Source organism: Balearica regulorum, chromosome 23 (genome assembly GCF_011004875.1).
Source record: "Balearica regulorum gibbericeps isolate bBalReg1 chromosome 23, bBalReg1.pri, whole genome shotgun sequence".
NCBI lineage: Eukaryota > Metazoa > Chordata > Aves > Gruiformes > Gruidae > Balearica > Balearica regulorum.
In genome coordinates this window covers 5,835,501-5,851,156 of record NC_046206.1, presented here as the reverse complement: position 1 = coordinate 5,851,156, position 15,656 = coordinate 5,835,501, and the positions used below count along the sequence as shown (strand labels likewise).

The 15,656-nt window shown below is 52.9% G+C and overlaps 1 protein-coding gene across 1 annotated transcript in view; it reads right to left on the bottom strand.

Annotated features, from left to right (window-relative positions):
- The window catches only part of SNX19 (sorting nexin 19), a 123,589-nt gene that overhangs the window by 7,402 nt on the left and 100,531 nt on the right, over positions 1-15,656 (bottom strand). The window contains exons 13-14 of the mRNA XM_075774835.1: positions 15,501-15,629; positions 13,944-14,105 (exon numbers count right to left, since the gene is read on the bottom strand). The gene's annotated coding sequence lies outside the window, so the exon portion shown is untranslated. The remainder of the gene's footprint in view (positions 1-13,943; positions 14,106-15,500; positions 15,630-15,656) is intronic.

Below are 15,656 nucleotides of genomic sequence, written 5' to 3'. Positions count from 1 at the left end.
ACATTTACCCAAACTTAAATTTGGCCCTTTTTCCTCCTGCCAAAACAAGCAAACAAACAAACATCTGAAAGATCAGCGTGGCTTTTTGCGGGACTATAAGCGATGGGGACAAAGCTAATTTTACAACCCATCTACAAGATTGCTTTGCCGGGAGCCTGCGGAGATGGTGACGGGAGTGTCGGCTCCGACGGAGGACCACTCGCTGATCCGCGTACACCGCTGTCCTCGCCCCAGGGACAACAAGGATGACAGGACACAGAACAATGGCCTGGGATGGAGCTGAAAGGTTTTGCGAGCGGCTGAAATCGGGAATCAGCAACACGCTTTCCCCCTGGAGGTTACTGTGGCAGAGATTAAAGGAGGACTAAAGTTCAAGGAAACGCGAGCCAGCATTGCACAATGCTGGCAAAAGGTCTCCTTTCGTGGAGAACGCTTTGAAAGCTTTGAGGATGTGGGAAAGAAAAAAAAATGCAACCCATTAGCCCATTCTTTTTTAGCTTTTTTTTCCTATTGCCGTGCCACCCTGATGGCCTTCAGCAGGTCCAGGTGGATCTGCTGACCTTTCCGACAGCGGCCCTGCGCTTTGTCAGTGCGAAGGCATGAGGTGATGGAGGGGTTTGCTTTCACTGACGGCCTTGGCTGTCACGCAACCTGCCCTGGGGACATGCAGCTTGGGAGAAACCAAGGCCAGAGCCTGTTCCCTATACCTCCTCTGTCAAACCGCTTGGGATGCTGGCATAGTTTGGGGTTTCTTGGCTTTAGGTACAAAAAAGGGGCAAAACAAGGGCTCACCCAGAAATAGGAGCCCGGTTCTCTCCGCAAATGACTCTACATATCTACCCGCACCTTTGGGACCTCACGACCCACGAGTGCTTGGCCCTGCATCCCTATCATGGTCTTGTTCCACCTAGAGCTTTGCATCAGAGACCATGGTACCTATTTCCTGAACTGAAGCCATCTCAAACCCTCTTGCTAAGGGGGATTTGGGTTTCAGCTGCCAGAAAGATTACTGCCTACACGTCCTCTGAGCTGCTGGTGTCTTACGGACCCTTGCAGTGGGATGTAAAGCCCACGGCCCCGCTCCTTGAACCTCCTGGTTTGTGCTGGGTGACTCGATCCTGCAAAAGGATTCGCAGCCCTGAGAGGGCAGCGTGTCCTGGGTGGGTTAGGGGGAGGAGGACCCGGGTCTGGGCTAACGTCCCCATATCCATCACAAGAAAACCTCTCAGGAGGCTTTCTCATGGGGGTTTTACAGTTTTTTTCTCCATCCCACCCTGCCATCGGATCTGTGCAAACCCCCAAGATTGTCCAACACAAGCGCCAGAAGGTGCTGTGGGTGAGGCCTCAGCTCTTTCCCCTCTCCCCGCCGCTGGAATCTGCAAGCTCAGCAGCAGCTGCCATGCAGCACGGGAGCTGCTGGCTCCGCATGAGATGTGGAGCAGCCCCAGCCCGGCTCCAGGGCCGGACGGAGTGGAGGATGCTCACGCCTGGGCATTGCACGTGATCCAAGCTGCAACGCTGAAGCACCCGGTCACATTTCCCTGCGGCAGCACGGTGGCCCGGACCCAAAGCACATCCAGCAATTGCAACAACGCTCTCCACCCTGTAAAAAAAACCAATCATCCCTGGCAGGGTAGGCAAGGAAGAAATAAAATGCCCAGCATAGCTAGAATTAAGAAATTCCCTTCTCTCCCTGCAGACAGAGACACGAACCGCTAACACGCAAGACTGCTCGCTTGCGCCTGCAGTTTCGCCACGGCTGGATGGAATCTAGGAGATAGGGTAGGAAGCGGAGGTCTGGCTTTGATGTGCAGCCACCGCCCGTCTCCTCTCTGTTATTCCTTCTCCCTTGTGCCAAACCGCTGTAATAGATGCTGCCCCTCTGCCCCCGTGATCTGGGGGTCCCTGCGCAGATGAATTATTCACTCAGATAACTATCAGCGACCACGAGGCGGGGAAGGCCAAGGTAAACATGCATCCATCCATCATCAGACGCATGATGAAGTTCTCCTCCTCTTTGAGGGATTCGCCCTGGGAGGTCAATTGCAAAGCGATGGTTGCAGCGAGGTGGGAGGGAAGCCAGCGCTCACCTGTCGGATCAGCCCCATAAATCCCACGGACGCTGCCAGCGTCCCTGCCAACGGGATTCTTTGGGGAAGAGTGCATCTCACCTCTGAGGTGGTCCCAGCCTTTGCCAGTCAAATGGGTCTTCTCCCGCACAACGTCACCGAGGGGAAGGCGTTGGTGCCGCGTGTGCCGGTAGTTTTGGCAAGAAGGTAGCAAGGACGGGAGAGCTGCCATCAGCTCACAGCCACTGACCCTTCTGAACTGTAGAAAAACAAAAATGGCAGCCTCGTGGTTTAAAATATCCTCCAAAAGGAGGGGAAAAAAAAAAAAGGGAAGGGAAAGTGAGACAAATTCCCACGAAGAGAGCAAAGCCCTGAGCGTGCCTTCTCTGTGTCTTCCCATCTTGCCTTCCCACGAACGGACCCTGGCTGATCTCCAGACCCTAGCTGGGTGAGCAGCAAAAAATTTTCCAACGCAACAAACTGGCTGATCTGCGTGACACGGGGAGCTGCCTCCTGGGCAGAGGGGCACCGAGCAAGATGCTCCCTCCCTCACTCAAGCCCATCGCAAAGGAGCAGGAATTTGTGGCCTGCTGGGCCAAGGGAGATAAAAGATGTGCCGTCACCATCCAGCACTGAGGGGCTTCTCTGGGGGATGCCAGGGCTGAGGGGATGGGGTTTTTTGGCTAAGCTGGGAGGATGAGTCAAGTTGGGGGTTCAGAGCTGACCCCCAAAGGAGATTGGGTACTTTGGGACCTCGATCTCTATGGGATGTGATGGGAGCTGGTCTGGGCTCGGAGGAGGAGGAGGGTTGAGCAGGCACATCCACAGAGCAGCACAGCCATGGGAGCAGTTGGCCAAAGTCAACAGAGACACTGGGAGAGGAGCTCGGTCAGTGGCTGGGAGAACACAGATCAGACCGTGATGGATCTGAAAACGTACCATGTTTGCCTGAGGCTGTCAAGGAAAAGTAATTTATTTGCTGACAGGGTGGTAGCAAAGTAGATTAAGAGAAAGAACAAGAGGGCGTAGCAGGTTCTCTCTCTCTGTGCTTTGGTCCACCCTTCAGTCCCACCCTTGGATGGGTTTGGGTGTCTTCAGACTGAAGACGGCGCAAGAGCAGAAATTTGGAGCGAAGTCAGGATCAAAGCCTCAAGCTGTTTGCACTGATACGGTGTAAGAAATAGGTGCATACTACAACATTTTCCTGCCATCGGTGTCCACTTTCCCCTTACCCTTTGGCCATAACTTAGAGCTCTGCCCTGCGATTCTGTTGAGTTGGCTCACGATAATAAACCTAATTTATATCTGGAGGGAGCCCTGACTTTTCCCTCCCACCAACTCTGCGCGATATAAGTGCTCTGCCTGTAAATGCTGATATAAGGGAAACGCGCTGCTCGCAGGGAGCGCTCGATGCTGTTCCCATTGGCATGTGATATATCATGATTAACAGTCTCTCCTTCGCGATATTACTGGCCCCAACCCGTGATCTTGGGAAGAATTCAAAGTCTGGCTTATCAGCAAAAACATAAGCTAGTTAAACTTAAAACAGCAAGACTCAGCTCAGGCTAGAGGATGATTTATTAAGAATCATGGACTTTGGAGACGGAGAGAGGGAAAGGAAGCCACAAACCCCACATACAGCCTGTAAAAGTTCCAGTTTATAATCTAACACGAGTGACTAGCCTAGGCTGAGAAACCATCTGGGATTCATCACAAGGTAGAGACAAGCAGCTGCAACGAGTTCATGGACAGGAGCGTCGCTCCTGTGGGCGCGATGCAGAATCTGGCGCCTACTTTTGAGTCGCTCCTGCACTCTCCCCGGGTACCCCCATCTCCTGCACCCCCCAGGCTCAGGGTACCAAGGGGGGACGTAGGAAAACTCTGGGGGTGCTTGCCTGATTTGGGCACAGCCGGGCTCTAAGGGGACTTCACAGCATCCTCCGTCTCAGTTAAAACTAGCTGCAGTTCCCCATTTGGGCGGCATCCAGTTGTTCCCCATTAACCAGGCAGAAATATTTCCTTTTGGTATGTAATAATTTGTAAAAAGTAGGCATCTTCATTGTGAATATGTATCTGAATAAAATCTCACCTAAAGCAAGGCAAATAACTCCTAAAAATACACTCGTGGCAGATTTTTTTGTACAAGAGCAAAACAAAGTATTAGAAATAAAGTGAAATGAAGATATCAGAATCAAGGTGACACTTTTGCAAAGCCTTTTGATTTGGCAGAAACTCACTTTTTTTCCACTAGGAAGGCGTTACGTCCCAAAACCTTCTGCTTGCACTTACAGAAAGCGCTGCAGGTGTTATTAATCATCGCTAAAATCTGAGGACCAGAAGCATCCAAGCTGACACCTCCCTTTCTGCAAAAGGGAAAAATATATATAAAATATACTACCTGCCAGTCCGATACCATCAGCTGGGGTGAAAATCATTCAGGAAACAAAGCAGGGCAGCTGGATTTCTTAGCTGCAGCCATATCATTCTCATTAAGGCCTTAATTAACTGCATTTAATGCAGTCCCTGGAAACTGGCAAAAACCTGAGGTTCCCCCTTCAAGGGCAAAAAAAATCACGGCTTGGCTTTCAGATGGGTCCTGATGAGAAAGGGGATGGGTAAAATGTATTCATCAAGGTAGAAATTACTATGGGAGCATTGATCAGGGGAAAGCTGCCCTTCCCCGCTGACTGACTGCCCATAAGGTGTTTTGCCGCAAAGCGGGTTACAGGGACACGCGGGCGGCTATGTGGGGCCAGGAATGTGCTCGGGAGGGCTGTTAAAGGTAGGGCTTTAATTCCTCCCAGCGCCAAAGCCTGGGAGAACAGCTGAGCACGGCTGCTGGCATTTAATACCCAACATCTGCGTCCTTACTGCTTCGCCGTGCAAGGACCACCGCCGTGGGACGGAGACAGATGCGGGTGGCAGCGGGTCCTACCGAGAAACCTCCTGCTTTTTGCAAGGACTCCCTGGGACTTGTTTCACCATTTTTTTTTTGGCAGCTGGGTGCCAATCCGGGTTACCTTTCGAGCTGCGAACATTGGCAGAGACACAGTTTGCTCTCTGCTTCCCAGGAGAGCGGGCATAGCCTCCGGACCCTTGGCTTCCACGTGTTTGATCTGGAGCTGGCACAGGGGGAACCAGACGGGATGGGCAGATAAGAGAGTTGAGTGCTGTGCTCTGGAGCCGTCATCTCCGGCCAGGAAGGCAGAGCGTCACGGATGAGCAGGAAGGGCTCAGGGACACTAAGGGCATAGGATAAACTCCTCTTCCTCCTCGCCTTAGGGGACAGCGACAGCATCCCATCTCAGCCTCACGCCTGAATTTCTCCATCTCTGAAACAGGGATGCAGCAAACCCTTCCTGCCAGAAGAGCTTCTGAGGTTTCTCTCAAACCCAACTCACCTGCTCAGAGATGCTGGTAACCCAGACACGGCATCCTTGGTGTGCAAGGAGGGCAAAACCCAGGGGGAAAAGAGCTCTCTGCTCCCCAGCTTGGTCCCCTCCGGGCCGGGACCCCGTGCAACGCCCCTTGCCTATGATGGGTGCCCCGTGCTGAGCTGGCAAGGGCAGGAAAAGGTTTGCTCTCTGCAGGAGAGGCGACAAAGCCGCCCTGCGAAGGTCATTCCCCTCCGGTCCCTTAAGCCGCCCCCTTAGCGCAAGCCTGTGTTTGTGCATTCTTGTTTTATAGGGAGGGAAAAAGCCAGCGAATATAAACTGAGCAAGCAGGGAAGCTAATGAGCTGCTCTCAGGCCTCGCTGCCCATAAAAACGGAGCTGCAAAAGGCAGGGTTAGCCTGGGGCGAGGGACCGGTGCCCGCACGGCCCCCGCAGCGCGAGGGTCTGCTGACTGGGGCTACCGTGCTGAGCTCGTGAGATGCCAGACCCCACGCGCAGAACATTTCTAAATCTCAAAAGAAAAAAAAAAAGGAAGGAAAAAAAGAGTCTCTGCGGTCTCATTTGGGGCTGGTTGGGTGCTTTCAGGCTCGGGGTCTGCACTGCACCCACCCTCTGTCCCAGCCGTCGTCTCAGGCAGCAGAGCTTTGCTGGGAGGACAGCTTCTCCCAGCAGACACACACAAACCAAGCAAGATTTTGGGCTTTGAAGTATTGCTCGCTGCAGCAGCCGCAGAGGGAACAGCCTGAGAGCAAGCCTGCTTCCCCACCCCCCCCTTCACCCTGAACCAGCCTGCGCAGGACCTTGGAGGAGATCCTTTCCTCCAGGCTTTTAGTTTCTGCCGCCAGGAATCAGCAGAGCCATGGCACACCACGAACACCAGACCTCGATGAGATCTTTGCTCCCTTGATGTCGTAGCCAGGCTGGCAGAGAGCAGAGGGGTCAAAGCGTCCCGCTCGCTCGCTTTCTGCTGGGGTAAACTATTTTTGCACTATATTTCGCAGTTATTTCTGCATGGAGCTTACGCAGCGCTGCCTGGGGGTTGTGCATGAGGCTTTTTGAGCCCCGAGCATCAGGCTGGTGCCCCCAAAACCGGCAAGAGCTGGGAGGTCGAGGCACTTCCCCCCCGCAAGCCACCTCCGTATCCCCAGCATCTTCCCCAAATCAGTCGTCACCTGAATTTTCACCTCCAGCCGCAAACACTTATCCCCTGAGCCAGTCAAATGCTTTTAGGTAAAACGCCAAAACCACACAAAACACGCGGTTTTACAAAAATTTCAATCCAGCTGCACGGAAAGCAGCCTGGCACCGCGGTGACACACACGCCGCGCAGGCCGGCCCCTCTCCCTCCAAACGCGGGCGGTGCGATGCAATTCTGCCATGGCAATCTTTCTGGGAGTCTGGAAACGGGGAGCACTGGTGCAATGAGCCGTGCTTGTTCTCAGCTTGACAATTCGGTCTGTCTCTGATTTTGCGGTACGATGCCTTCATGCGGTACCCTAGCAGCTGAGCACCGATGGGTTTTACTGCATTAGGAAAGCACCGACAGCATTTTGCTTCTGAGACAACCCGGTCCCTAAAAGCAACGGTGCAAGTCGACCCCCGGCCAGGTGGCAGCTCGACCGACTGTTTAATTTCCAAGTTATCCCCATCGGCCCCCACGGTTTATGTAACTTCACTTCATGTGAAGTGGATCCACTTCCTTCTCTCCGGAGGAAGAGATAAACAGCAAGGAGGCATCCGCCCGAGCAGCGTGCGCCCAAACCGAGCCTAAACCCAAGGGACCCCAGGACACTTTTTGGACATTTAGGCCAGCCCTGGGTTTTATTCCGAGCCCTCGTCTAAAGAAATAAGCTTGCACTGCTCTGATCCAGCCGGCACTCCAGCGCAGACAAGTAAATAAATGACTAAAAGTAAGTAAACCTGCTCAACAGGAGGTTAGCAAATGCAGACTGAAAAAAGACTTTTTTTTTTTTTTTTTTTTGCCTGTTTTGAAACCAGTCAGAGGACATTGGCAAACGCTCTCACCGTGGCCTAAGAGCCGGACGACGGTTCTCTGGGACTTTCCTAAGAGGAAATAGGGGACAGGCTTCGCTCCCTGTCACCACGCACTTTAACTCAAGTGGTTTGCACGAGAAATCACTTACACCTAAGAGAAACGGTCAAACACCGACCTGACGATGCTGAGCCACAACCCCGTCTGAGGACATTTTAGTCCCCACGCTTGGAAAAGCACGGATCTGGAAGAGAACGGCATTGCAATGAGAAATGGAAACCCACTGCGTATTAATTCCCGCTGATCCCAGCTGATTTTTTCTCTTCTTGTTCTTATCAAGTCAGGAAACCCAAGCTGAGTCTTGATAAAATTCTAGATAATTAAAATCCAGCTTCCCTGGGCTTAAATCTTATGACCTGGTGAAGAGGGGCCTCTTACATTCCAAAACCAGTGACTTGGGCTCCCTCCTCACTTCTTCAATGTGAGTTTTTGCTTTTTTGGTGGCTATTTGTCTCGCATTCACAAAAGACCCGCTGCCTGGGCTCGCGCAGGATTTGCATTCGTGGGGAGGGATTCAGGTCAGCTGAATCCAGCGAGGGAAAAAAAAAACAAACCAAACCAGCCCACCTCAGCCCCAAAAATCCCTTCTTTCTCCTGCATTTCCAAATCCATGGCGGTGGGAAGCGTGAGGCACTGCCGACCTCGGGAGAGGGCAGAGGCATCGGTCCCTGCGTCCTGCGCGGAGCTGACATCAGTTCCTCTTGGTTTTATTGACGTGGTCTCAGCTCTGGCCTGATTTTTTTTTTTCTTTTTTTTAATTGCCTCGTAATTCCTGCAGCACTTAGAGATTTTATAAGCCTCCTGCTTTCCCCAAGGTCAAGAACGAGTGCCCCCAGCTCCCCCGTTTTCTTAATCACCAAATAGCGAGTGAACAGTAAAAGAGGAACGCGGATGTCGTTTCCTTGCACCGATGGGGTACGCGTGCTATGCGAGGCATGGCATTTTAAAGGAGAAAAAAATTACTCACAATTTAAGTTGCTTCACAGCCTTTCTTGCCCCCCTCCATCTCTTGGTGCCAGAAGGTACCCAGCAAGGTGAAGATGATGATAGAAAATGACACGGTATGCCCTGAGCACTCAAAGCTCCCGCTTTGGGGAGGTTTTTGAAGGTTTTTTTTTTTTTTTTGTCAGATGCTTTGAAAAAGTCTTACAGGAGATGGTAGCAAGAAGAGGTGAGTTTAAACCTGCGCGGTTCACCAGGAGAAGTGGGCCTGGTGGACTGTCCGTGGGTGGTAGGAAGCAGGTGGGGTTTGGTTTGCTTTATGGCAATTAGGACCAGATCGAAGCTGTACGAGACTCTTTAAGGGCTGGTTTGAGCCACCGCCAAGCGAGGTTTTCTAGGGAAGGTTTCTCATTAACCCAGCCACCGTACAACAAACCCGAGCGTGGCTGAGCACCGATGGAGACGGTCCCAGCTCGGACCGGTGACATTCACATCACACACGAAGATGCAAAAGCCTGCGCTCTGTTATCTGGCCAAGACAGAAGATATTAGCCTGGGGAAAACCTGCGTCCTCCCTGCAGAGCATGCGGTGCGGGAAGCCACAGGTTTATTTGCTGTGAGCGGGCATGAGTTATTTTAGTGAAAGGTTTTTGCAATGCAGCTCCTTAGAGGTGACCCGTGCCTTATTGCATCCTCCACCCCAGGGTTCACAGAACCGGTCCCGTAGGGAGGACGTGGGCTGGTTTTCAGAGGTGCATAGAGAAGGGCCAACAGTGACAGCGTTTGGAGAGAGGTGTACGTCAGAGGTTCTTACCCCGTGGGAGCTCAGCAGGGCGTAGCTGTCTCTGCAAGATACTGGCTGTCAACAGATCACCTCCGGGAGAGCCCACAGCCAACACGTGAGCCTGCGCAGAGACAGACACTGATTAACTGATAGGAAGCCAGTGCAGCAACTGCTACAAATGGGTCTAGCAGGCCAAGCTTGTGCTGCTTGCGGCATTTCACTCCAGCACCATGAGCCCTGACGTGTCAGCTCCTCCCATTTTGAGCTCCTGTTCTCCCATCCGCACCTGCCGAAACCTTCCCTGTATCGGGGCGAGCGGTTGTCCCTGGAGAAGGACAATGCCCGTGGTTGCCTGCACCAGCCCAGCTGCAGCACCTGGATGGGAGCTGGAGGGAGGACGAGCGATGCAACGTCCCCTGAAAACACCCACTAAAGACAGACAGGTCCTTCTGCCCTGCCAGTCAGACCAGTTACACAGACTGGGATAACGACTGGCCATCTGAATCCCTCCGCTGGGACACCGGAGCTGCTGGCAACAGCTGATTGTGTTTGTTCAGATGAGAACAATTTTCCTTCGCTTGTGCTCTCTGCAGACCCAACCTGGAGGCCTCCGAGCCCGCCTGCCAACAACAACACGAGGGCGGGATGGGGACCGTATCTGTTTCCGATGGAGCTGTCGGCTGGCCTTGGGGGCTGTTGGCTTCACCGGACTGCTGATTGAGCAAGCATCCTCAGCCGTGAAAGGGAAACGTCAAATCTCACAGCCTCCAGCGCGCTGCTGGACCCTCCTCTGATGATCCACCGTAGAGTATTCTCACCCCATCGCCGTGGTGCCCGAGGCCATGGGGATGGACAGCTGGGGCTCGGCCAGAGCCAGTGTTTGGCACGGGGGAAGAGAAGTCAGGGAGATAGCACATGCACAAACACACGCAGGCAGGGGGGGAATTGGGAGGCATGGACCTAGTCAGAGGGGCCAAGTCTGCTCTTCCCGTGAGAAAGTCAGACAGGAGCTTCCAGTGAGCCCAGTTAAGTTCAGAAATACCTCTTTATCGCTCGGCCGGCCCTCTGGTAACACTGGGAAGGGACACGGCTTCTCCTGACCCCTGCTTTCCCTGGGTACTAGGATGACCAGAAATAGCACGGGAGACAGGGACTGAAGCAGAGAGGTCCCAAACGGCCGCCCCCGTGTCCCGGGACAGGAGGCAAGGAGCTGCTTTCCTGCACACGACTGTCTCCATCATCCCTTTATGCGCTTCCCGGGAGCGCCTGGTGCTGAGAGCATCACAGCCGGCGTGCGCGCATCGGCTCAGGGCTGGACCCCAAGACCTGCTTTTCCAGACACCCCCATACACCGGTCCCCAAACCAAAAGCAGAGACAGGACTGCTCATAAAACTCAGTCTGCGCGCACCCCGAGTGCCTCCAGAGCCCTAAAGGCTAACCAGAGGAGACAGCCATAACAGACCCCGAGCTGACACATTGGTTTTGGGGTGACAACAACTTCTCGGTGTTGTCCTATAACCCTACACATAGACATCCCTATCGCAGCGCTGATAAATCCAAAGAGATCTAAGGATTGCTTGATTTCGTGTGTCGGGGCTGAATAATTTCATTAGCGTCTTGAGTTCCAAAGAAGAAAACACGTTTCTAGCTCCAAGACTCACTGAGAAGCTCAGAGCGAATCCAACCACGGATGGAACAGGAGCAACAAAAATGGAATGAAAAAGAAAGAGCGCGTGATTTTTCAGCCGGTGCCAGAGGCAAATCACGATTCATGGATGCCTAGAGATGGAGAAGTGGAGACCGTCTGAAAAGGGAGGGAATAAATAAGACTTTGTACGAGGTCTAGAGAGATAACTTGAAGGAAAGAGAGCTAGGCAGTGTTTTTCCAGCTGAATAGAGTTTTGCCAGACAGCATTTTGGAGGCATGTTTCAATCTGATGAAAACACCTATTCAGGGTTATGAAAGCATTGCGTTGCAGGAGGGTTCGTGCCTTGTGCTAGGCCCTTATTCCTCTCAGCTTCCGTCTTATTTGTAAAGTCAGAAGGAAACGTTTCTTCTTGTGAATATTTCCTTTTAGGTGAAATTCCAAACTTCTGAATTTAAAGACGAACCCGACAGTCAGAAATTTTTGAATTTCTGACAGGATGAGAATTCCTTATTTCTTTAAAACCCTCTGCTTTCTGCTGGCAGCCAGTCCTCAGGGGAGGCCGAAGGGTCGTGGTGCACCAGCTCCGGGGCTGTCCTGCCTCAGTTTCCCCATGCACAAAGCAAGGATGAGGCAACGCGTTGGGGAGGGGTGAGCTCATCTCTGGCACACACGTTACATCAGGGCTGCCGATCCCCTACGGTTCCCTTCCAGATGGTTGCCCAGATCCAGACGGAGCCTCAGGCTGCTCGCTCCGGGCTGTGGGAATACCTGCGAGAAGCTAGACCGAGTGGAGAGGGTCGGCGGAGGGCTTCCCCTCGGCGCTCACAGACAGGCTCTTCCTTCTCACCAGACGTCTTGGCTGACGGCTCGTCGCTTCGCTGGTGGGAGAAGCGCCAGCTTTGTCTCCTGGCACACGCCGGCGGCGATGGAGGGCGAGACACGCGGCGATCGAAGGGAAACCAGGGTCGAGCCGGCAGCTTCAACCTCCCCGCTAAGTGCATCTCCAGCAACGCGCCCGCCCGGATCGCGCCGTTGTCTCTGTCGACAGCTTTATTGCTGCTGCGGGCTGAGAGGGGTCCGTGGGGTGACCTGGCCCTGCACCGTCCCTGCTCAACGGCTGCTCAGACAGGGAGAAGAGTTTTGGAGAAATGGAGGAAAAATTTCCCAGAAAGCAGCTATGGAAAATCGGCCGCCCTCGGGGAAGTTTCTGCTTGGCCTTCCTGCAATGCAGAGGAAGGCTGGCAGGAAAACCTCCTCAAATGAGCTTTTTCTAACAGGAAAGAAGAGGAAAAAAAAAAAAAAAAAAAAAGAGCAGATGTTTGCTAAGGCTGCTCGTCAGCTGCTCTCACCCCTTCCTGCACATAGCCCTGACCCAGGTCCTCTCTCAGACGGGGTCTCACCCCCACAGCAGAGCCCAGCACTAGCCCAATGCAGTCTTTGATAGCCCCAGCTGACCCGGGGGGCCATTTCTCCCCCAGCCTGGAGCTACCGGCACAGCTCTGCTTTACTCAGCTCCCCCGCTCCCCCAGACTTTGTTCCTTCTGGGATTTTAGCCACGCAAAATGCAGATTTTATGTTTCAAAAGTAAAGATAGCATTTAACAGAAGAAAAGGTCTGTGTGGATGAAGAGAACCACCGTCCTAGACTGGGATTAGTCTTGGGCGTCCTGGCTCGCTCCTGCAACCGCCTGCATCCTCCCCAGGCTCCTGGTACCCATCACCCTCCGTGCCACCCTCAAGCCACCAGCCCAGAGCATCCATGCCCCATCCTCCCACAGAAAGGTACGAATGAACCAGTTTTAAGAAAATGTGTTAAAAATTCCGTATCGCACGTGGTTGTGCTCAAGCACTGAGCCCAGGGTCCCACTGCAGACACAGATGCCACCTCCCCGTGGTCCCCGAGCACTGACCCTGTCTCCCCATCCTCCCACCATGCATAAATTCACTTGTGGTGCCCAACGCAGCCTGGTCCCGATAAATGCCAGCGCCCAGACGTGACCTAGGTGTGGAGGGCGGCGGTGAGCGATGGCCGAGGGCCAGCCGCCCCGTTATGAGATCCCCCACTGTTCTGCACAAAGAATAACCCCTTGTCCTGCCCCGATGGCTCCCCCTCCGCCAAGGGGGTCAGGGGTAGCAGGGCAGCGTGGTGTCGGGGACAAAAAGCATTAGTTTGGAGACCCAGAGACGAAAAGAGATGCAGGAGGAGGTCAGGCAGGGCTGTCCCAGTCCTTGGCCCGTACCCAGCGGTACCAGAGCGATGGCTTCACGCCAGGGTCCTGCCCCTTCCCCGCGAAGATTTGGTTATCCCAGCACTGAGGGACGCATCGCTGGGGGACGCTGCTGAGGGGATGTCGGGGGAGCGAGGGGGGGGTCTCGCACACATCTGCCTTTCCTTGGCACGGCAGGGAGCAGCTCGGATGGGAGCGAGTCTTCCTGCTGCATGGCAGCATCTCATGGCAGGCATTTGCTTCAAACTGTGGCGAGGGTTTATTTTTCCAGCTAAAATAATTTCATTTAGTGGAATTTTTTCCCCTTCTCAACCTGTCTTCCCCTGTAACAGCCCATCCTTGGGAATGGCTGGTCAGCTGGATGGCACATCAAGTCAGAAGGCACATGAAAAGCCAGCCCAGGTTATGTCATTTATTTTCCAACCGAGCATAGCTGGGGGCTGCTTGTTTTCTTCTCGCCACCAGAAACGTAAGGCTCAACACGTCATTTGCTAATGGAATTTACCATTCCTGGTGTCAGAGGGGATACGCAGGAGGGGGTATGCACCGTGCTATGAGCTATGCTGCGCATACAGCAGTACGTGCGCGTTTTCTGCGCTTCTGCAAAGCTCCCGCTCTGCAGATGGAAATGCTGCTTTTGCTGCCGCACTGCGCGCACGCACGCACCAGAATAAGATATAATGGGTTTATTTTAGCAGAGCTCACCCAGCTACTGAAGTTGTAAGCGCTGACATAGCTTTATACGCGTCATCTCGCCCTTCTTGCAACCTGAACAGACAACGTAGCCAAGGTGGAAGGAGATGCACTGAGCAAAAGCCACTCACCTGCTAGGGTCTCAGCAAACCCCTCTCCTGGTGAAGGTCCTCGTACTGCAAGCGCCAGCACCAGCCGGGATCCTCGTGGGACATGGAAGGGTTGGATAACTGAGCTTGAGCCGTCCACTTGTGGTTTTGCAAATATCTCCTGAGCAGCAGAAGTTAATGAGCCTGTAAGGAAAAAAAAAAGCTTGCAATTCTTTATAACAAGGCTGCCAGCTATACATTATGTTTAATAGGACAGTTATCCTATGTTAAATACTGGCATGATTAAAAACATGTTTATAAAGGATTAGCAGCTCTGCAATGGCTAACATGTCTGTTCCGAGGCTGTTAAATCTCCCAGAATATGTTTCTAATCATCTGTACAATAACCATCTTAATAAATCAGAATTAGAGGCATATTTGGGTGAGCGCGGATTCCAGACTGCACCTGGTGGGGTTTTGTAGAAGGGGAAAATAAAAAAAAACCCAGAACAACAAGCATAAGATGTTTGAAGAAAAAACAACTGATGTTTATGGAAATCCAGTGGTGCACGGACACAGAGAGCACTTGATGGAGACACAGCGATTATATCTGCGAGTGCCACCTCCCCAGATCCCCAAGGTTTGTGGGACCGAGGTGAGGAGAGGCATCCTGCCTGCAAGCGCAACCATCCCACCTCACCTGCTAAGACAACCGAGAGAGAAACCCTTTAGCTTGCAGCTAGAGCACGAAAGCACCCAGGGCAGGTTACTACTCCAAATTTTTTCTTGCACTTCTATTTGGTGCGTTCCTTGCCCGGCATCACAAGCTCACGCTCCTGGGGATGGATTTGGGGCAGCGGTACCCTGCTGCTAGCAAACCGCCCGGGCGCAGCGAAGGCATTTAGCAAAAATAAACGCCGAGGCAGAGTTTGAACTGTTTATTTTCCAACTCTGGGCCATTCATCCAGTGACACCGCTCTGTTCCAGTGAGTCTCCCTCTGTTTATATCAGATGATTAATGAGACACAGATTGTCTTTAGCCCTGACGGATGTTGCAGTCACCAGGGGTAAGTACAAATTTGGGCTTGATCTCCCATTTTCTCCTCCCACCTCTGTCTGCAGCCACCACACCATCCTGATTGGCCCCGGAAAACAGATTTTCTTCTCTTTTCATGCAATCAAACCCAAGATTTTACTACTTTTTTTTTTTATGGCCTCTCCATCTACCCTCTGCAATCAGCCCTCTTTTAGCCGGAACCTCTGATGACACAGGAACGGGGTCACAACTGCAATTAGCTCAGAGAAAGCAAAGGGACAGATCAAACAACAAATAAAGGAGGGAGCCAGAGAGGTAAGGCAGAAGACAACTGGGGTTTAGCGTACCCAAAGCGCGCTGCTGAATTAGGGGAGAGAGATCTGCCAGGATGCGTACAGTGATGCTCGAGAGTGCAGCAACCGCGGGATGCTAGCAGCAGTTCTAACAAACCCAAGGTGATGCACAGATGCCATTTCCAGGGGACACGGGGCTGTCCCTGCTCCAGAAAATGCTACTTACAGCTTCAGCGTCACCCACGTACTTTTTCCTGCTGGGCTACTGACCTGTTCAACACCTTTCCTATGCGGCACCCGTTGGTGCATCTCCCGTTTTCCTTCCGAGCGAAGATTTGGAAAGCAGCTCGGGGATCCAATTAGCCCCGCTAATCAAACATCTGCACAGAGATGGGGAAGCTGTAAGAAAGGGCAGAACGTTAATTT